Source organism: Bidens hawaiensis, unplaced genomic scaffold (genome assembly GCF_021521415.1).
Source record: "Bidens hawaiensis isolate Kalapana, Puna unplaced genomic scaffold, B.hawaiensis_p1.1 tig00001960_1, whole genome shotgun sequence".
Lineage (NCBI taxonomy): Eukaryota > Viridiplantae > Streptophyta > Magnoliopsida > Asterales > Asteraceae > Bidens > Bidens hawaiensis.
The window spans coordinates 2,287,767-2,312,003 of record NW_027491108.1 but is presented as its reverse complement, the minus strand read 5'-3'; the positions used below and the strand labels follow the sequence as shown (position 1 = coordinate 2,312,003).

At 36.1% G+C, this 24,237-nt stretch overlaps 1 long non-coding RNA gene across 1 annotated transcript; it reads left to right on the top strand.

Annotated features, from left to right (window-relative positions):
• The first annotated feature begins 14,840 nt into the window (after positions 1-14,840).
• LOC143600784 (uncharacterized) lies at positions 14,841-15,889 on the top strand. Its single transcript, XR_013147540.1, has 2 exons — positions 14,841-15,028; positions 15,616-15,889. It is a non-coding gene; the product is annotated as an uncharacterized LOC143600784 (long non-coding RNA).
• Positions 15,890-24,237: the final 8,348 nt, after the last annotated feature.

Genomic DNA, 24,237 nt, shown 5'->3' with positions numbered 1-24,237 from the left:
AGCTGAGATGCGTATGATCTTCATCCTTTCTTTGTATTGAGCCACATGTTCTTAAGGGTCGGTTGTTCCATCATAGAGCTTCATGTTGGGGGTTTGGAAGCATTTTGGGATTTCAGCATCACATATTGGTGAAGCGAATCTTGAAACCTTCATGCTCGCAGCGGTCATTTCTGGTATAGGTTGTATTATGCCGGTATGCTGGAGATCATGTTCTTCAACTTTTGTAGCTACCTACCATTGAAGAATTCGTCCCTGCATCCTGCACAACTCTAGAATTGTTAGAAATTAAAATAGGATCTTGACTAATGTTACCAGTATTAGGATCCTTATGCAATGATCCAGGGATCCTTGTTGCTGAAATCTTGGCAGGCGATTCATGATTCTGCACTTCAGATTGAGGATTCATAGGAATGAAATCGTCAATGATTTTCCTCTGGGATCCTGATGTGCTAAAGCCTTCATTACTTTTGCCCCCAGATTCTGAGGCTCCAAAGTTCAACATCCTAGGCTGCGAGATAATTATTGGCCTGTTGCCTTAGCTTTCTCTGACTTCAATTTCTGTATCCATTCTAGGAATGCTTTGTTGGTTTGTTGTTGGTCGGCCATCTGCTTCTGGACTTGGTTGAACAAAGAATGGATTTCATTATTCGAAACCATGATAGGATCCTCAGCCCGAGCAAATGGTACACCAATAGATGCATTCTTTGGAGTGTTAATCCATCCTTCTCAGAGGTGGTGGCATCAATAGTGAGGATTGGTTCAAACCCACACTCGTAGATTGAGTTAAGGGTTGAGTTGACTTGCTTGAAGATGATGATTTCTTCAACTGAGATGCCATTAGTGATAATTAAAGGGTAGTAAATGATCACGATAACTGGAATCTGAATATGTAAAACACCACTTGCCCCACGTTGGGCACCAAACTGTGTTGGTTTAAAATTACACAAGGATAATTAAGTAACCAAACTTTGATTGTGAGGTAGGAAGCTTGTGTGTTACAGGTGTAATAATGTAATGATAATGCAAATGACGCATTGATGTACGAGGAAAACCCTTGATCCTTAGGATCGTCGGCTCAAAACCTAGGGAGGTGACTAAAATTCGACCTGCCTTAGACAATATTATAAATAAAATGAAAGATTACAAGTTTGGAAGTGCTTGATAGCTACTATGAGTACAAAAGAGTGTGTTTGTGTCTTATACCATCTAAACAACTTCTATATATATAGTTACAGAAGGATAATATGACAATAATTGGCAATAATGAGCATTAATTGCCCTGGAGAGCATCATGGAGCGGTTACAAATTGCACATCCTTGTCATAAACGAATTGTAACTCTCTCCAATGTGCATAATCTTTAGTGCTTTGACTGAGTCTTCAGCTAGATATTAATTGCTGACCTTTGTCTGCAAGACTAAGACAATAGTGAAAGGATAATGATAATTAACGACAAAACTTACTGAGGATCCTGTCTGTCTATGATCATGATGCACTGCGAGGATTCTTACCCACAACACAGATCCTTCAAATCAACCCGCTTCCACCTCGGATTTGTTTTTTCATGATATCAACCATTAGCACGAACGAACAATACATGAAAAAACAACTTAGCAACAACACATTTTTAGTATATAAAAAACTCTTACTTGGGCTACTTTACAAGCAACCATGCCTAGGGGAATACAACATTATGTGGACAACTTTTTGTGTTCTTCATGAGTTAGGTTTGAATAAATTCTAGTGGATTTTTAGTTATTTTAAATTATTTGCTCATATAGTTTAATTAACCCTCATCTCACATTTAAAATATACATTGTTCCCAATATACATAAAATTACACATCAAGCATAAGGAAAAAGAACAGAAACCACCTGGACGTGCTAGCAACATCAAACGTGGCTGAAAACTTCATTACGCAGCTAAAACCGTGAAATACGTCGGAGGTTGCCATTCTTCTAACAAATCAAACCAAAACGATTTGGAACCAATGTCCAACCATGATGGTTAAGCCTGTCATGTTAGAACCATCACAAAACCAATGCGCATCCCTAAACCAATCTATGTTGGACGTAATTTCTAACTTAATAGGCCTGCCAAATGTAGGTGACCGAGTTAGACACATTGGACCCGTGAGATTCATTAATATGTAATGGGTTTATGGGGTTGCAATTAGGGTTTTATTATATTTGGTAATGTCTTTGCTAGCAAGTTAGGTTAGTCTATATAAACCAAGATATGTTAGACATTATAAAACATGTGAGATGCAACCGAGTTGAGGTTCATCCATAGATACACGAGATGTAACCGAGTTAGGGTTCATCTAATGCAACCAATTTAGGGGTCATCAAGAGTCAAACTGAGTTAGAGTTTGAGAGTTGTAACCAGTTTTTGAGTTATATTTTCTGATTAACATAAGCAAGAGTTATTCGTATACTTCGTGTTTGATTATCGATCTAGGACTTAATCTACACAAAATATATTGATAAATCCAATTATTATCATATACATATATCAAACCCTAATACTAGACCATACAAAACTGTACATACTATAAGTACTACACCATAATGCCATATACACAATCACATGATCAAACTCAAATCTCTAAACACACAGAACAACTTTAAATAGCAATTCAACGCTTGATTCTTTAAATTTAACATACCTATATGTATATAAATAATCAATCAAAAAATATCACATGCACACAATTTACACATATAATCAATCAAAATAATGACAACTTCACATAAAAACAATTTTTTTCTCAAACTGTAAACCTGGGGTGGGAGGGGGATAGATTTAATGCGTTTGATCGTTCTATTTTAGGTACCTCTATTTTATAGGTTACAAGTTACTTTAAACGAGCTACATGATAAAATTAAAATAACAATAAGATTTAACAAAAAAAGATATATCACGATTGAAGTCATTAAAAGCACGAATGATATTACTTTGTTAATTACTTACGTTAACTACTTAATCAAGTAATATAAATCATGACCATCTTTGTTTTCAGTATATTCATTTTCTCAAAACGCATATTATTTAATTGATTTATGGTTTCACAGGGTGTAAGTACGTGGATGATCAAGCTATAATATTTTTGAAGGCTCAAATGAAAATGGAATTTACAAATGATTTACACATTCTTTGAAATTAAGCTAAGTGAAATAAAAATGCATCATGAAGAGATCAGAAATAAATCATGATTCATGTGGGGTTCAAAATAGCGAGCCGGGCCGGGAAAGACTATTATGATATTGGGCTTAATGTTGAAAGTTGAAACAAAAAGCCCAGAAAATAAAAATAAAAAAGAACAGATATTGGATTAAATTTTTTGAACCTAAAGTTCCTTAGGCTCAACTGTCAATTGTGAGTTCGATTGATTTAAACAGTTTAGCTTGTTTAATGTTAATTCCATTTCGTCGTTTCTCTGGCTCTTTTCATCGGGAATAATTCAGTATTGAATTCGTTTTGTAAACTTCACTTGATTGAATAGTTTAAATAAAAGACAGAATTACAAAAATTGTACTTTATCTTTCACCCAAATTTCACTCGTTGTCCCTCATCTTCAAAATTGATTTTTTTTGTCCTTTACGTATCAAAATCCAACAGCGTTTGTTCTTTTCGCCTAACCCAGTTAATTTTTCTTGTTAAGTCAGGTCATGTGCCTTACACATGAGGACAAATTGGTCATTTTACCTGTTAAATTAAAAAATGTTTTAATAAATAAAAAAAACAATAAAAAACAATTAATATATATTTATATTATTTATCTCCCTCCCCCTTCTTCTTCCTCTAACCACCACCAAGCTTTCCGGCGGCCGCCGCCGTCTTCTCCGGCCACTATGGAATTGAAGCTTGTAACCTAGAAATTGCAGAACCGATTTCGCTTCCAATCGAAAATTTGATCTGCTAATCGAAGTTCAAAAATCATGTCTACATGGTGGAGCAAGTCTTCGTCAAGGGAACCAAAAATCAAAGCAAACGGTGGCGGTTCGTGGCTGCTGGAGATTGGTAGTGGCGGAGGAGGAGGATGATGAGAAAGAAGGAGGAGAGAGAAAGAAATTAAATATATATATTTTTATTTTATTGTTTTTCTTTATTTATTAAAACATTTTTTTTAATTTAATAGGTAAAATGACCAATTTGCCCTTATGTGCAAGGCACATAACCTGACTTAACGAGGATTTGTAACTGGATTTGGTGAAAAGGACAAACGCCGAAGGATTTTGAAACGTAAAGGACAAAAAAGATCAGTTTTGAATATGAAGGATAACGAGTGAAATTTGGGTGAAAGATAAAGAACAATTTCTGTAATTCTGTCTAAATAAAATCATGTTTATGTGATTTCCCACCAGGTATAACTAGGTTATTCGTTAGCTTAATGAAACTGAATCCTGAAGTTGTTCACTCTTTTCTCATATTTGTTCTAAATAACCTAAAGTTTGTTTGCTATTTGCAGCCGTTTTCACTAACCAACAAAAAAGATAAGTTTTACTTTTTAGATTTAAATTAATTAGTATAAACTATCAAACACATCATGCAATCCTGACCACATACTATCTGCTTTAATTGGGTTTTACATGTCTTAAATGATGACATCTAATGGTGACAATGTGTGATGGTCGATTGGAGGCGTTATGTTGGTGGTGATGGCATCGAATGGTGGCAATGCGCGATGGTGGTGGTGGAGGTTCTTTGATGGTGTCGACTGAGAAAAGATGGTGGATGCGGTTGTGTTGGCGGATGGAGTTGGTGTGTGTGACTGTGAGGGATATACGTTGTGGCCGGTGGTGGTATAAAGAATTTCGCTTTTAAAATCAAATAATAATAATATAAATATAAACTAATCATAATAATAATAATAATAATAATAATAATAATAATAATAATACAAGATTTGGGAAAAAGAGAAAAAAACACGACAGGGATGGCAACAACCTTTGCCACACTTTAAAGGTTTCTCAATTTCATCCGTCTTGTTAATACAGTCAGGTAATTTTCCTAACATTGTTTAACATGTCGTGGCGATTCTTTTTTTCTGTAAATAAGTAAACAATATCACCGATTTGCTAATAAGTAAATAATTTTAACATTGTTCAACAAGTCGAATATATTTGCTTTTATCGGCTTAACTATAAAAAGGTAAATAATATTAAATTATTATCACTGATACCAAATGCGTGCATATGTATTGTCGTTCACTAAAGAGCCTCTACCATAATGTATCAAAGTATGTAAAATGGTGCGTCTACCCGAATACCCAACCACCCATAAGGTTGAGATTCGAGTCACGTCATAGACGTTGATGTAGATTTAGAGATAAATTAAAGGTTGCATATTCGTCATTCTAAAAAATTACATATTATCATGCGCTTAATGATATGTCATTGTAAATCACATTGCAATTAATGTGTTAGTATAGTCCATTATTGTTTTACTTTCATATGAGGTTTTAGCCAAAAAAGGCATTTGGCCTAGTGGCACTAACAACGTGTTTGAAAAAGATTTTCCTATCAAGCGATGAGGGTTGAAGAAAAGTGGTTGGGAATGACAAAGAAACCCAAAATCGAAGAAAAAATCTGGAACTGGCTAAAACATTTAGGATAAGTATAGGATTGGATAATTATGTATGAATGCTTTTGAAACTTTTGATGGGTTGGGACAAGTACAGGATATGATGATATGCCTGTTTGCCCGACCTGAATACCAAGTAACATATACATGTTTATTCGATTATATATCTGGCATGATTTTCTTTTTGCTTCAATTAATTTTTAAGTGTATCAACATTTTTTTTAAACATAACCATTTTTATGCATTTTTGTCTTGATTTTAAAACGTGTGTCCTTTCTTTCTAAATTCGTAACATATCAAAATCAATATAAGACAACACGACTTGAAATGCATAAATTTTGTTGATTTATTTTCTTTAAAAACCTGGTATTCTTCTTTTATATAAATTTACTGAAGTCTTATACTTGTCCTATAAATATCCCCGTCCTCTTGACTTTCTGTCACTAAAAGAGTTCCTTGAAAAATATGGACAAAGTTTCATTTGTTTTGTCTGCAATCTTGCTCCTTTTCGTTCTTGCTATCTCACGTGCTTAGGGTGCGTTTGGTTCGTGGATTCTAATGGAATTGGAATTGGAATTTGAATGGGAAATGGAATTTGAATTGGAATTTGATGAATTCCATTGAAAATCCTTATCTTGTTTGGTTATACATTTGTTAAAGAAATTGGAATGTAAAGACACCTAAAAAGACAAAATTACCCTTTCAAACTATCAAATATAACCAATCCTGCCCATTTGATTTGAATATCAGACTCCCTATTTTTCTTTGAAGCTACAGACCACCACCGCCGGTCACAATCGACACCACCACCACTGCTCCTCTGTTACTCACCATCGTCGATCGGCACCGTCAACTACCATCTCCGACCACCGCTAGCAATCAAAACTGTCGAAAAAAAAGGGATGCGTTGATTTAAACATGGCCGGAAAAGGTGGGTCTAGATCCGGCCGAAAAACGCACGGATTAACCGTTGTTTCCGGCTCAGAAAAACATGATTCAAACCTCACCGGAATTGCATTGGTGATGGCCGGAAAAAATGGTGGCACCGGAATAAAATGTTGGTGGCCGGAAAAAATGGTGGTGGTAGTTGATGAATATGTTGTTGAATGTGTTGCTACTTGCTAGGGTTATTTGAGTAAATTGTGAACATTCCTTTGAAATCCATTGAAATCCTTTGATATATGTAAGGAATCTAAATTCCATTAAATGATGGATTTGATTGGAAATGAAATCCAATTCCAATTCCTTCTCATGCCCAACCAAACAAGCCAAACAATGGAATTCTAATTCCAATTCCCTTGTAATCCTTTGAAATCCTCCAACCAAACAAGCCCTTTAGGTTTATTTATATGAGATAATAATTTATATATAATATGCGTTGTATATATACTTTAATAATAATATATGTGTATGGATATTATATGCTGGAATGCAGAAATTGAGGCCATTCCAAAATTATGTGAAAAGTCAAGCAAGTCGTATTCGGGGAAATGTGACAACAAGTGTGAAAAAGTGTATAGAATGGGAGAAAGCGGCTCATGGTGCTTGTCACAAGCGCGAAGGGAAAGACCTCTGCTTTTGCTACTTTGATTGTTCCAAGACGCCGCCTGATCTGCCTGCGAAAGGTGGCTCGCCTCCTCCTAAGAAAGGTGACCCGCCTGCGAAAGGTGGCTCGCCTCCTCCTGCAGCAGGCGGCTCCCCTCCTCCTCCAGAAGCAAGCGAGTCACCTCCTCCTCCGGAAGCAGGCGGGTCACCTCCTCCAGCAGATGGCGGCGCACCACCACCTCCAGCAGATGGCGGCGCACCACCACCTCCTGCCCCTGCCGCTCACTGAGGACTCGCAAGCCTAGCTTGTATGATTATGAATAAAAAGAAAGGGCTTAACATATTTAGCATTTTCGAAAGTGTATAGTAACAAATGTTTTAATAATATATATAATAAATTACCTTTTTCTATTTATATATATTTGGAACTCTATAACTAACCGTTTTCAGGATATGTTTGTATTATGAGTTTTTTTTACGTCTTTCTGATATAAGTTGTTTCTAGAAACCACAGTTTCATGCATCAATGTGTCAAATAAAAGTTATACAATTGGCTAAATTTAATATAAACTCGCGACAGCTAACCAACCACATGTGAGGGGAACGTGGCCGGAACCAAGTCGATATCGGTTTGGTTTGTTGCATAGCAAACAACGTTTGTAACTTATCTAGTTTAACGTTTAAAGAACATCATATATAAATGCATGCATGTTTTATAAAAAATGATTCATCTAAATAATAAAATAATTAAGTTCATTTCGTTTGCTATAGTGCCCGACGTGCATTGGGAATATCTATGTCAAAACATAGAATAAGACATTCCCGGAATGCTCCATTTTATTAGCATTAATTATTATATTCATGAAAACTTATTATTGAATAACTATAAATAGTTATTCAATAATTAAAGTTGATAAAAAAATCATTATAAAGCTTTTAAGATTTAAGTATTTAACTTAGTTATTAAATTTAGCGGACTGAAATTGCTAATTAAATAGACAAACGTGTAAAATTTCCTAAATAAAAAGAAGAAACCAGCACGCGCAAGATTTGAACTCGCATAGTTGTTTAATTCCATCTCGCCTTAACCATTTGACCAAGCTTTGCTTCGTTAAGTTGTTCCAAGAAAAATAGATTAGCTTACTTTAAATTAAAAATTGTTTAAAAAAATTAAGCATCACATGTGTACACAAGTTGTAGACGAACATAGGGGCGATTTTGCACCGACTCGGAGCTTCCGATTCGTTAATTCGTCAATGGTTTCAAAAATTCAATAAATAAGCGAGTACATTGTTTATGATGCAGAGGCAAGATTAAATCATTCGTGACCACTTCAGATGTAGGGTTTGTATAAAAATTGATTATTTTATGATTTCTATATGTATTGTGATTAGTTTTGATTAAGCTTTTGGTTATATTGAATGTGTTTGTGTGAATTGATTAAATAATGTTTATCTGGAATTTATGGTTATCATCAATTATATGATTTGAGTTCATTAGCATTTAGGATTAAAATTTAAATTCTTAGCGTCATTGTACTGTTTATCAATATTAAGCATTGGTAATTGTTAAGTTTATGTATGCATGCTGATAATTAGATAAACTATGTTCAGTTGTGTCAATTCGTCGGATTAAATTATGTGAATCATCATAACCAATAAACCAAATTACAGTGTCTGGTAATTATTTATGAATTCTAAGAAACGAATCATATCTATGTGGTTTTCCAAGTAATTCCAACTGGTAGGAATTACAACTAGTCGGTGTGTTAGATAATCTGAACCTGAAGTGTGGTCACTATATTCCCATATTGGTTTTACAAGTTTTCTTAAATCATTTACTGAAAGTATTTTCATAATAAAATTTGCTTGATATCGCTTCTCCACTCTAGTTAATTAATTAGCAACAATAAAATTGATTAACACTTTTCACTGATCCCCAACTAAGACAATTCTACATACTCTAGCTAGTAAAGGGAGACGATAGTACAATTTTATAAATATGTTTTATTGACCTTTCGACATTGATTAATGTGTTGCGAAACTGAACGGGTTAACCGAACCGAAACAAAAATCGAACCGAAACCGAACCGGTTTGAAACTGATTATGTATAAACCAATTTGGAACTGATTGAAATCGTAGGTTCGGAACTGATTTGTAATTGTGTCCACCAAAACTGGTTCCAAACCAATTAACAGAATCAAAACCGACCAAATCAGGCAAAATCCTGTCAAAACCCGAACTGAAACCGATCATAACATGGTAAGAAACCGGTTTCAGCCCGAACCAAAACCGGTCATAAACTCGTTCTGACTTTTGTTGATCAACCCAAACCGATTTTGAGTTTTAAACCGGCTTGTGCACCTTTAATTGGGGCAGAAGCAGAAAGTTAAGGCCATTTTATTAATTTTAGAAAGTAAATGCTATTTTCATAATATTTTGGTCAATGGGGGCTATTTGGATGAGTTTCCCATGTTTTTAGCATTCTCGGTAGATTCTCTATCTATATTCTTATAATTATGCTAAAAACCATTATCTTTCATCTACTTTTCAATTAAATAATACCTTTTATATTATTATCATTACCTTTTCTTTATTTTTCACTTTTTTAATAGCATTTGGATCCCCTGCCAATACCTGAGTGAGCCTTCCTGAAACGGGATATTAACCGTCCATACTGATTTGACGCTCCAGACCTGACCCACTCAAGAACACCATCAAGGAGGAAACTCACACCACTGTGAGAAAACCCCCCAGAGTCAGGTTTCGAACATGAGACCTCAGGATTCCAAGCCTTAACCATCATCCCCATGCCATTGAGCCAGAAGGCCAATGGCTCTTTCTTTTTCACTAACAACCACTTTCAAAAAGTATTAAAAAATTATTGAAGGTAGTCTCCAAATTTACTCATGAACATTAACTCTTCCCTCTAATCCACTCACAATTACTCCAAAAAATACAAAGAGTACACTCACATGAAGGACCTGCTATGAATGCTCCAACACATAAAAAAGCTTGCTTAATTATGAAGTACACATGCCATATCTAATCGTTGCACTTAAGCTTGATAAAAAGGATCCCTTTAAGTCGGCTTGTTTAATGGGCTCATCTGAAACACGTAGTGACCAGAATGAATGTTGAGTTGAGTAATTTAGAAACAAAAGGTTCAAAATGGATTTACTGGCCATAATCTTTTTTTGACGACTAGTGACGGTAGGTAGAGATGATGAAGTGCTGGTGACCACGATGGAGGTGGCAGCGGTGTCACAATGCGACAATAATGTGGTAGCAACTCTACTGTGACGATGAGTTGGTTCTGCTGTGATTGAGGAACTTGTATTTATTAGTATTTTTTTTCTACTTGGAAATGATACAACTAGTTCATTTGGAAAACTGTATCAAAAGCAACATAATAGGCCAAAGGACTTTTTTCTTCTTCTTGTTTTTGAAGGTTCTCGTGGAGCATCCACAACACCGAATTTATATTTAATGTGTTAGAAACCTATAATTATTTGTGAGCTTGATGATATCTCTTTATAATTATACCTTTCATATCAAAATTATAAGAGGTTTTTAAACAAATGTTCTATATAGTTTTTACTACAAAAAGATTTATCTAAAACGTATCAAAACAACTAATCACCTCATTATCCCATCACAAAAATTGATATTTTCAACAAAACAAACACAACTCGTTACCTAACTTTCTACCAACAAAAATAATTCCGTGTACAATAATTACCACACATTTTTGCTTTCAACTATTTAGCACATCTAACACGATACCAAACTTAATTTTCTATAGTGACTCTTTTAAGTATTACTCTCTCAAAACATAATTGTGGCTAGCCTCAAGGGTGGATGCTTAGCAGCTATAGCAGACCGGGGTCAAGCAACTCTACACTTTTTTCGAAATTTGTATGTAATTTATATTATCAAATTTTGATTCATCCCGGGCATCTTCAGACTTTGGCCCATGTAAATGGTTGATGAAACATTCATATATAACAAGAGTTTAAAAAATTTGACTATCAAGAGCATCTCTAATGTTAAAGACTAAAAACACCTGAAAATGTGACGTCCATGAAAAAGGAGATTTAGGGTCTAAAAAGTTCAAAAACCAGATGTTCTAACAATGATTGTGTTATTTTAAATGATTTTAAATACTTTCTTTAAAACGTGACCATCTTTTGTTAATAATCTTTCTTGAAATGTCCGAAGTTTTAAATTTGTTACATTTTTTATAGAAAGTATGCATAAGCCAATAAAAACGTGTATAAATCTTTAACATATCTTTTATTTGTTTCGTTTAAAATGTGTCTAGGCCTTAAAATTCAGCATGTAATTGAGTCGGTTTCAAAGGACATATGAAATAATTCGAGATCAATCTGTAGCACTATCAAGGAAAACCCTGATTACAAATTTTCGGTGTAGTATGTTGGGTTGGAGCAATGCCCATATGTGAGCATTACCTCTTACATGTAAGCTAAGAGCCGGTTTAACATAGTCTCAGTTTAATGTTAAATTGTTGGGGTTATCGAGATCCAACGACGTGTCGATACCCATGACCTAGTCGTCTAGTGTGGTGTTGAGTTCAAATATTTAAAAGTGTAATGTCAGAAGATTTTAGGTTGAAAAATTTGCTATTTATAAAAAAAGTAAAATTATCAATAATTCGTTGTTTATCTTAATTAAGTCAGATTCCCGACGGTCGTATTTTCGACGGTGCATCAATAATGGATTTTCATCATTAACCACCTTCACCGGTATTTGCCAACGGATCAAAGCGTTGGTGATATGTTTTTGTTTTGTTGTAGTGTATCTAGCTTCATCTATAAATACCCAATTGTTGTCAACATTTTCTTTCGCCTAGAAAAATTTGATGTGGGTAATAACTAAAAATGGCAAAAACTAGTTTCCTTTTACTTCTTATGCTCCTTATTGTTGTTGCTTTATCAGGTGCTAAATCGATCAAACTTGTTTACATTATTTTATTTTGAGCACTATTTAACACTTGTTCTTCATCTATAATTTCTTATATGATTAAATAGTAATGAGTTGTTAATGACGGAAACAGATTTCATGATTGTGAAGGCAAAAATATGTGAAAAGCCGAGTAAGACTTGGTTTGGAACCTGCAAAGACGGGGTTAAGTGTGACAAGCAGTGCATAGAATGGGAGGGTGCAGATCATGGATCCTGTCATGAACGTGAAGCCAAATACATGTGTTTTTGCTATGTGCAATGTGGTCCCAAAGACAAGACCCCATCTCCTCCTAACGGTAAGCAACCGGCTCCTCCTAAGGGTAAGCAGCCGGTTCCTCCTAAAGGCGGGCAATCGTCTCCTCCAAGAAGTGGACAACCGCCTCCACCCACCGGAGGGCAGCCGTCTCCACCTAATGGTGGACAACCTGCTCCTCCTTCAGATGGTGGAAAGCCGGCTCCATCTCCATCTCCAGGAGGAGGGCAACCATCTCCACCTGATGGTGGACAACCTTCTCCAGGAGGCGAGCCGCCATCTCCACCCAATGGAGGACAGGGAGGAGGAGGAGGAGGTGGAGGCGGAGGTGGGCAGCCATCTCCCCCTGATGGTGGACAACCTGCTCCTCCTTCTCCTGATGGAGGTAAGTCGGCTCCTCCTCCAGGATGCACCCGGTTGAATATAGATAAATTGATAGCTGAAGCTCTCGCCAAGCACAATATCCGAGTCTAGAAAGCGTGTCGTCTTTGACATCTGAACTGACACATTATTATGAACAAAAAGGAGATGTTACATATTGTACTCAATTGGTCATGATTCCGGTGCATAAGTGTTTCAATAATATGCTAATTAAGATCTTCTTTTAATTTATTTATTGGTTATTTATATCACTCATAAAACTTGATATTATTATATGATGTTGGGAGTTTTAACATAAGTGGGCATGAATCACATACTAAACATATAATGGAGTGGCTCCTTTGTCTTCTGATCCTGAAAACTATAAATACCAAAGAATAAAAGATTTCTTTGAATGAATCAAATGTTTACAGAAACTAACTGGCGATGGGCAAATGCTCTAACTGTTTTCTATACATGTCCTAACTAATTCATCTAACATCAACACGAGCCTTGAATTGTCGGTTGATGATGACTAAGTCATTGGTGGAAAGTGTTTGTTGCTACTGAGCAAATCTTCTAAGTATATAAATGTGGCTCTCAAATGGCTCGTGATCATTCATGTGTGCAAATTTAGTCATCTAAGTATCACACTGCGCCCATCGCCACGATGACAATCATGGCACGTGTGTGCGGATACGATTGTATATCAATGATCTCTCTACCATATTAGATAAAAACTGCATTGATCACTACTATTGTAGAGAGAATATTGTATAAAAGTGATGTCAATCATTTTAGGGTGATGTTTAGTGAATAATCAGTTATAATACATGCAATTTGAACACCCAAAATGGAAATTGATCTATTCACCTTAGCTCAAAGTGCAACATCTTTTCTTACATGAGGAGAATTTATTTCTTTTCAAAATATTTGCTTACTTCACCCTCAGATCAAACTATCTTTATTTTGCTAGGTTATAACCAGAAAAAGAAAAAAAAAAGATACTTTTTTAATAAAAATTTAGCAACTTAAAGAAACTCAAACTAAATTTAAAGTCTTAAATTTATTTTATTAAAAAAATCAAATTTTAAACATATTTTATTAACTTTTAGTTTCGCGGAACCTTATTTAAACTTGTAAGACTATTTTTTATATTCATCTTTATAAAAAATTCATTTAGAATTATGTACGACTTTTGAAAAAAGTTTAGGTTTAATCACTCAACTCATCAAAATGTTGGACTGTTGGGTTTTGGTAATACAATGTATTAAAGTTATGTTGATCTCGTGAGAGACAGAATTCACGATACAAAGGTTGTAGCACAAGTTGTGAAAATTGGAGAATTGGAACGGATTTTGTAAAAATTGTGAAAGTTGTAAAAAATGGTGATAGATGTTAGGAAACCGTCGCCCTGCTTTTGTTTTGGCTTGAACCTATTTCCTAGCATTATGGGAGTTAAAAGTTAAAACCACTTAAATTGGTGTTAAAAGTATGAAGATTTTGAGTGAGAATGAGTAAAATGGGGTGTGAAAAATGTTGAGTTGTTATATATGAGGGATGATTTTAATAAATTAAAAAATAATAATAGCAAATTAAAAAAAAAAATGATCAGTTTTAGTGGGCCTTTAATAATCTGTTCTCAAAACATATAAGCCCAACAAACGGGCAAAATGGGCCGTTATTCAAAGCTCCACCGACCTTCATAACCCATAAAACGATAGGAATGGATTACTTTTGACGAGACGAAAAGAAAATAATCAGAGTAACCTTTTTCCGCTTCCGCTAGCTTCATCGTGTTAACCGATCATACGGTATGTTTCAATTTCTTCGATCACACACTGATTAACAAACCACTCGTACGTTACATATATTCCTTATTTCGATCATCTACGGTTTGCTCATTAATTTGTGTTTGATATTACAATTAGATAGAGATAAGCTTTAAAGCTAGGGCTAATTATGTAATTACACTTGTGTAATATTCAATTTTGATGAACAATGTTTGTTAATTTGGGGTTAAATGGATATATTATTGTATTATATGGTGGAATTGATTTTCTTGTAGGATTGAAAACCTTATGTTGTTAATTTTTTACTTGTGCAGTAATACCAAAATGGCAACAGAAAAACAACAGCTTCCTTCTGCTGCTGCTGCTGCACCTCCTGCTGCGAGTTCGTGTAGGAAGAAGAAGTCCGATGATGCGACGTTTTTGCAAGATGTTAAAGATCACATTGATGAGTTTATTCATGCTTCCATGGAGGAACACAAAAACTGCTTTAAAAAGTCAATTTCTAAGGTTTGTTTTCTATGCTCCACCTTTATATAAATATAAAATTCATTCAGATGTCTTCGTTATGTTTGTGAGCGTTTGTTGATTTAAATTCATTTATGATTTACATTTGTTTTCAGTATGCTCGTTTTCGTTTGTTAATTTATTCATTCAAATAATTTTGGCCCGTTATAACTTAGTTTTGTTGTAATAACTTTTAAGGCCTAACACATTGTTTTTCACATTACTCTTAGCCGGTTTTAGCTCAGTTATGCTCATTCATCTAAGTTCGTGAACGTGCGTTCATATTGTTGTCGAACGAACATGAACATGTGCATTTTCTTAACGAATAAACACAAACAAGAATCCCTGTCCGTGTTTGGTTAAAGTTAAATGAACGAACACAAATATGCTATGTTTGTGTTTGTTTGGTTCGTGGCGTTCGTCTACAAGCCTAAACTGCTTATTTTGATTGTTTATTAAGAATGTACTGAGAATAAGAATAAGACAAGCCATCCCAAACACACTCAAAACCAGTTATTGATATCCAGATGCTATAAACAGTTTTAATAACAAATTCCAAACACACCCTTTTAATTTTGTGCATAATGCAGATGTTTGGAATGTCCAAGGTTGTTGCAGAGAAAGAAGCTGCTGCTGCTGCGAATAAGGAAGTTGAGAGTTCATTGCCTCTTCAAACCATTCTTACTGAATAGACTATATCTTTTAATACCCGGTAGTTACTATAGTTTTGGATGTTTTGTGTCATGTCATCGAGCCGTACTGAGATTCGGATGCTATAATAATGTTTGGTTAGTGAAATGGTGCGTTTGTAACTGAATTTGCAGTGGAATTGGTATATTTGGATAACCTTTGTTGATATATTGTTTGGTGATGAATAATGAGTATATGTTCTTTCAATGGCAGTTGTGCACTAAGTTTTAATGGTATGTTGGAATGGAATGAAAATAAGTATTTGCTTTTTGGTCCTATGGGAATAGAATGGAGTATGGATAATTGATTCATTTTTATTTTTGGCTGAGGAGCCTTTAATCTTTATTCCATCTCTATATAATCCTGTTTTTACCAGCACAGTTTCTTGAAACAAATTTAAAATTTGAGTTATTTTTTATTTTTCTAAAGAACTAAAAAAACTGTTATAATCGCATATTCGCATTTAACTTTCTTAATTTTTTATTTTGCTTAGTATTTAATAATATATATGTAATCTTGATGAGTTAATGTGTTGAATTGTTCGAACTTAACACGAGACTTTGCATTGTTGTGTAGTGTGAAACTCTTAAAAAAAAACGGTTTGTGTTTTTGTTCCATTTAGGGTCATTGTGCTAAATATTCATCCTATTATGTGTGATTGTGCTAAATATTCATCCCATTATGTGTGGCATCTTAAATATTCATGTGCGGTTATGTGTACCCAACGATTTGGTTATAGTTCAAATACCCAATTTTTCTTGCTTGTGTGAAACTTTTTTGTCTCTCTCTTTTAACTGCTTTTCATACTTAATTTTTTATTCCAAACTAATGTATTTTATATATTGCTAAAGATTTCATCATCATCATCATCGTACTCAGTATATGCCACCAATAGCAAAGCTATGGTAGGGTCTGAGAAGGGTAAGATGTAGGCAGCCTTACCTCTACCCCATAGGGATAGAGAGGCTGCTTCCGGTGAGACCCCTGGCTCGATTTAAGAAAACTAATGGAAATGATCAAAGAATAGAATTATAACTATTAACTAATGAATAAAATTGTGAGAAGTCATGATAAAAAATTCCTATACATGAAGTTAATTTCAGTTAGAACTCAATAATTACAAGGAAAACTTGAAATAAAACCATCAAATGTTAAATTTAAACACTTCCTTTTTAAGTAATTCACTCTAAAATATAATCAAAAAATCAACTCTTAAACTGTTTAGCGGATTAACCTATTGGCTATTACGCATGTTCTCTTAGAGTCTTAGGGTTGATTTGTTTAACAAAATGAATTCCACTAACCGAGCCAAAAGCCCCTGCTACAAAATAGTTTTACTTCTTTGAAACACGTTATTTCTGGTAACAAACCGAGCAACTAATGTTGCTAAGACTACTCCCATTGGGAGTATTTCAGGGAGTATTTCAGTCGGTCGGTTGGCAATTTCATAGTTAAAAAAAATTGAAAAACCAATAAAAGAGAACAACTTGTTCGCTGGACCAATCATACAGTCGGTTGTGGGATAAAGCAAACACAATCCCCTTTCTTTTCTTTTATTTTGATTCTTTTGGACTTATTCACTTGTAAATGGTTGTATGTATATATTTTATATAAAACTTTGTCATCTAAAAACCAAAATTCATTAACTAAAAGTTATATATGACTTAAAAATATAAAAGAACCACCAAAGTTCATAATTTTTTTCTCAATTTATATAGTATAATATATATTGGCATATTTTCATACTACTTTTATCACTTCTGATTCTTGATGCTAGACTGTCGCTATCTAGTCAAAAACTATTAATTCAGTGTTCTTAATCACCTAAGCAAGCTAGGGTAAGTAGGGTGTCGAACCACGAGGAGTATGTGGTCAGTGTGCAGTGAAACTGATTCCTAACATTATGAAGTAGTTCAAATAAAGTGCTGATCACACTAGCAAACAATTTATATTTTTATAATAAGCAAACAAGCAATCACGTATTCAATCGATTAACAAAGACAAATCACAACCGGGAATCCAAGTACGTACCTAACAGCAAACTCATGCAACTTAACAGATAAACTATCATGTGTCAACTACAGACAGACTAACCGGTTAAACCTTAGGCATCCACGCTCGCTAACACACGGCACTGGTTATCAAATGGTCCCTGCCAGTGTGACTCAACTAAGGGCAACCGTATGCTTTCTTGCAATTAACATGTCAAAACAATCCTACAAGCAATTATCGTAGCAACTGGCACACTAATCGTTCTGATCGAAATAAACCTAAACTGACGTTGTGCACAATCATACTAGACTCAATACTCATAGATTAACATCGAAGATAGTTACAATCAATTCGTTCTTAATACATGAGAAAAACTGAAAGATACAATACTCTACATCCCGGGTATGACTCGAAGGAACTAGTCGCGCATCGGCATCTCTCGGGCTTCAGTTATGATCTGGTATGTCATGTATGATGCTTGGAGATGATTGGAAGTGATTGTGGCTCTCCTTTCTGCTCTGAAAATCGCCTGGAAGGTGAAGAATCGTGTCTAGGGTCGTCAAAACGTAATATAAACTCAAACCCTAACTTTCACGATTCTGGGGACCATCGCGTAGCGCGATGGTCTCCTCTCCTGGTGCATCGCGCTACGTGATGGACCAAAGTCAACGCACATCATAATGAAGCTGTCTTCCACACCCATCGCGCTACGCGATGGGTAGCTTCAGTCAGCAAGTCCATAAAAGGCTCGATTCGCGTGCTGGACATCACGGGTCTTCATTCCATGCTCGTACAGGTCCAAATTAAGCGCGTTAAGTACCTGTGACCTGAAACACAATAAACATGTATGAAGTACCAAAGTTCCTAAACTAAACGAGTAAAACAACTAAGTTAACAAACTAGAATATGTACAAATAAACCGAACATCACATCCCTACATTTATCTTTTGCTTGCCCTCAAGCAAAACTCTAAAGTAAACATTAACCGCCATAGGTCAACCAATTATCACCATTAATATTAGCAAGGTTTAAGGTCATACCCAGTTTTCCAGACTGACACTTCCTAGATTGACAACCCACAAATCAAGTTAATGCTACAATAAAACCCTAGAATCGCCCAGAGAAGTGTACTTTGTTTCCGGTTAGGGCATACATGTTCACACCCCTCACACTATCAACACTCCACTCGGTTTAATATCTGGACTGACAAAAGATGTGCCAGTATATGTCTCTGCCCTCAAAATACCTAATATGAGTTACAACTTAATACGCTTGCAGGTCAGTCTTATCTCCACCCATTAACCACCGGTTGCATAAAGACTCGGACTAAGGTTTTGCTAAGGCTTAGGTTCGGGTACGGATTAGGCATATTTAGTGACTCAGGTGGATGAAACTCAGTTAAACAAACCAATATACAAACTCATGAATACAAACTAGCTAGATACAAAATCAACTGCTATTTACATACTCAACTGCTAATAACAACTGAAATACTGACTGATAACTTCTTTTTGTCTTTTTGCTGATTTTTTTTAGACATCAATAACTGAATTAACTGATAATTACAACTCAGAATTGATAACTTTACAACTCGTCTGACTAAGTACAACTCGATATATACAACTCGATAACGAACTGGATTTCATCACACGAGTAAAAATAAAATAAAGGCCAAGGCTGAAATGTTGTGTAATGTTCAGTTTAACATGTTAAACGAAAAAAAGAATATGGTCCAAACGGGCTCCTAGGGGATAATGTCGGGTAAGGAATTTATTTAGTGAGGAAAATATGTACGGAATGGGTTTTCTAAAGTCCTAATCTCCATACAGGTGGTGGTATTAAAATCTCGAAAAGCATGTGACAAGCAAGTTCTAATTCTGTAAAACATACCGATTTCCCTCAATAAATGACAAGACATGTTTTATATCTATTATATAATATATGTATTAAGTATAGGGGCTAATCTCACAATATGTCTGGAAATATGGGCTGCCGATATGAAACATGTATATCTGTCCCCTTGACTCGTTATCCCGGCCTAAACGATTCCATTTTCAACTTCTCATTTTAAAAACATTTGTCGGGAAAACTATCGAGAAGCTGAAAAACCAACCATGATCAAAAACCTCTAACTTGGCATTAATAGCAATAAGTGACAGTTAACAACTTAAGTTTCTGAATATTGTTCGAGGTACTATCAAGCTAAAAATTTTCAATTTTCCCCCATCCCCACACTTGAGGTTGACATTGTGCTCAATGTTAAAATAATAATAAAACAATTAATAATCATTTGGGGGACAGGGTTGAACTGACAGTTTGATCACTTCAAAATTCGGGGAACAAATGTGATGAACTAAAGCAAATTATACAAATACATTTCTAACAACTAAAATAAAATTAACAAAATAGTTTATGAAACTGAAATCACCTGATAATAAAGACAATGCAATGCTAAACTCGGCCCATAACTCTCAACACACTCGTGACACACGTATCCACCACTGACCAATTCTGTCTAACCAAATCTGCACAAATCTCAAGACATGTATAAGCAACCATCACAAGTATAAGACTTAGGTCTTCGAGAGTTATTATTATTATTATTATTATTATTATATTATAAAAATCATTACCGAGCCTAGTTAGTTAGTTTCATAAAAAATTTTGTTAACAAATTAAAAATGATAAAAGACCTAACTCACTTTCGTAGGAATCACGGTTGCATTTAGCGTGTGCAACAAGCCCTTTAAACCCCCCGGTAGCCCGGGTGGACGAGTGAGGTCTCGTGAGGGTTTATAGTGAACACACCCACAAAGTTCCAAAAGCAACACAAACATATAAACAAATATATACAAATATACAAATCAAACACAGCAGACAAACATCATTATGATAATTGCTTGTAGGATTGTTTTGACCTGTTAATTGCAAGAAAGCATACGTTTTCCCTTAGTTGAGTTACATTGGCAGGGACCGTTTAATAACCAGTGCCGTGTGTTAGCGAGCGTGGATGCGTAAGGTTTAACCGGTTAGTCTGTCTGTAGTTGACACAGGATAGTTTATCTGTTAAGTTGCATGAGTTTGCTGTTAGGTACGTACTTGGATTCCCGGGTGTGATTTGTCTTTGTTAATCAATTGAATACGTGATTGCTTGTTTGCTTATTTTAAAAATATAAACTGTTTGCTAGTGTGATCAGCACTTTATTTGAACTACTTCATAATGTTAGGAATCAGTTTCACTGCACATTGACCACATACTCCTCGTGGTTCGACACCCTACTTACCCTAGCTTGCTTAGGTGATTAGGAACACTGAATTAATAGTTTTTGACTAGATAGCGACAGTCTAGCATCATGCTGCTGCTGCGGTCTCATAATATTGGGGACATGGACGGGCTGTCGATGTGTTGGGATACCCATCTGAAGTGCGACAGCCGCGTCTATCCCCGGAGGTGGTGGTGCCTGAGGACCCTGTCGGACCGGGACAAGCGTGGGTGGATCATGAAGCTCACAGTACCCGGCCCTCCGAGCGTCCTCCAAATCGTATGGGGTCGTAGCAGGCCCTCGGGTAAAATAATCAAGCGGGTAATGATCGAATACCCCGAGGCGCTCTGCAATACGGGTGATGTATGGCCCCATAGACAACTGGGCTGACCGGCCCTGCCAACTACGGCTCCGGGAGAACGAAGCTAGAAGCAACGTCGCCATATTTGCCTCCCGGCCCGTGATCATCGATAGCAAAGCAAAAGGATCAATGTTGCTACACTTCTCGTGGCCCAAATGACGGCCCACGATAGAGCAAGCAACAATGCGGTGAAGGTATCGGTGGACGGTGTCCCGAATGGACGACTCGACAACAGTGCTCGAGTGGGCCCCGTTCGCTATCGTTGCCCAGAACTGGCCCAACTGGGCCTCGGTCAGCCAAAACTCCCGATCGGTCTGCGATCGGAGAGTATAACCCCAGACGCTCGTAAGGAATGCCGGGTTCAGCACCTCCTCAGCGGTGTAATAGCCGGTGGCCACGGCGAACTGAGGCACAGACATCTCAAATGTCTGTCGGCCCAAGGCAAACGACATCGCAAAGGGCTCAGAGAAATCGATGGGTGAGTGTCTGAAAGTGGAAAAGAACTCACGTGTGAGCTCGACGTACTGTGCTGAGTCACAAGTGAGGACCTGGACCCACCGACCACTCAACATAGCACGGACGGCCACCTCATGGCCCACGACACTGAGCAGTGACCAGTTGATCGTCCGATGTCGGAACAGCTGCATCACCGCGAAACGGCGATTCAATATCTGCTCCTCCGACAAAGGAGCGAATCGTAGAATAATGTGAGGGATAAGGCGGTCGTCCCCTACGATCAACTCCCGATCCGTATCGGGAGTGATCGGGATCTCGTCCCCATCATACCTGATGACCCGTGGTGGGCGCACCTCAGGCTGTGGGGGCTCTGGAGAACCTCTCGGACGGGCTACGGGACCACGTCGTCCCGCGCCGGCTGGTCTCTGTCTCTTGCGCCCGGCGGCGCCTGACGAAGGTCCTGGAATGTCTGACATACTGCATGATACAGAGATAGAATATCAATATAAGACACGAAAAACGAGAAAAATTCGGGATAACCTATGTACATCTAAAAGAAATTCAGGTATCTCCGCCCGAATAGAGATTGCGTACGGGCGGATAACCTAAAAACGATTAACGCTCAAAATCCCGAACACGACACGACACACGACCCGACTCGAACAAAACTGACTCGAACGACACGAAAATAGACACACTGACTACTATCTCGAAAAAACGTGCAACACAACGAAAACATAAATCAGGGCTCACAGAATCGGGCGGATCGGGTTTCGAAATTCATTTATATTATTCTAATATTATTACATTAAATTATTATACTATATTAAGTTTAATGATATTATTATTAGTAATAAAATTTTATAAAATTATTAATATTATAATAATAAATTAAAATATTATTAGTAGTATTATTATTAATAGTTAAATTTTGTTAAACTTTTATTAGTTTCAATTATGTATTATTATAATATTAAATTTGATGTGTTGTAAAACACACGTATTTTCCGCACGTTTTATCTACGTAGTATATTATATTTTATATGTTTTAACTCGTTTTAGATAGCTTTTACATAATTTTATTCATGTTGTAGGTTTTGGGTGAAAGAAAGAAAGAAACCGAGCTTTTGGAGTGGTTTACGAGCCTTTTACGCATACGTTTTCAAGTAAACAACTCAAGGCCCGGCCCGTATGCATCATGGAGGCCCAAATCTTACATTATATCATAAGAAAAAAAACAAAAAAAACCCTGGAGGTGCAGCATCTGGCCGATCGCAGCAGGGCAACAAGAGAGGAAGAAGAAAAAGTTTTTTCGGCTTAGAGTTTGATCGTGTGACGGCTAGGGAAGGAAGAAGACACAAGAACCAAGCCTCGGGGACGTTTCTCATCAGTTGTAACAGCCAAGAACAGCCCGGAATTCATCCATATCCTTTCTTTTCATAACATTGTTCATAATCTTTTTATACTTGTTCAATTGATTACTAATTTTGCGATTGATTGAAAGGTTAAAGTGTTTATGAGTATGATTGATTGTTGAATGATTTTTGAGATGATTGGTATGAGTTTTATGGTGTTTTTATTGAGTATATGCTGTTGTCCAAATAATATGTTAGGCTAATCTTGTTAGTTCTACCTAGGAATGATGATTATTGTTAGTGTTTGATAGGTTTTATGGATTGTTTGATTGATAGACTTGAATTGTTATTGTAAAGTTTGATTTAGACACGAAATAGGTTGTGTTTAAGGGCTGGAAATTTTAGTGATTCATTGCATAAACCCCGTGTGTTGATTGATTAGTTTTGTATTGATTGATCGGTGCATTGTTTGATTCTAGACTTGGTGTTTAGGGTTTGTTTGCGGTAGGAACAACCGTAGGGTTTTGTTGCACTATTAATTGATTTAAGTACAGCGGTTAGACACCTTCTTTGAGACCGAGAGGTGATAGGAAATTAGGGTTATCTCATTGCCTTTAATATTTTAAATTATTTTTAATAATAAGTTGGGTTATGAATGGGAATAACTTAAAATACGTATCAAAATGGTGTCGGGATTTTAACAACAATGTGAACGAAGAGATTTCTCTGTCTTTAGAGTCGTTCCAATTGGGATAATAGATGTTGTAAACATGAGTATCCCGTTAGAAGCTCCACGGGGTCGTTGCCCCCCCCCCCCCCCCCCGATGAATACTCCACCCGGATGCATAATCTTGTAATTTTCTGTTAACAAAAAGATTGGTCCACACTATAGGATAATAAAAACTTTTGATGTCATGTTGAGAATTTATTAACTTGGATTAGCATTCGTTTGTTAGTTTTATTATACGTAAACCCTAATAACCGTTTGGTTCGTCATTTCATCATATAAATATTCACACACATTCGTTACTTATTCGCTCAAATTATTCATCAAATTGAAAACCATTTTGAATACAACTAAATACATAATAATCT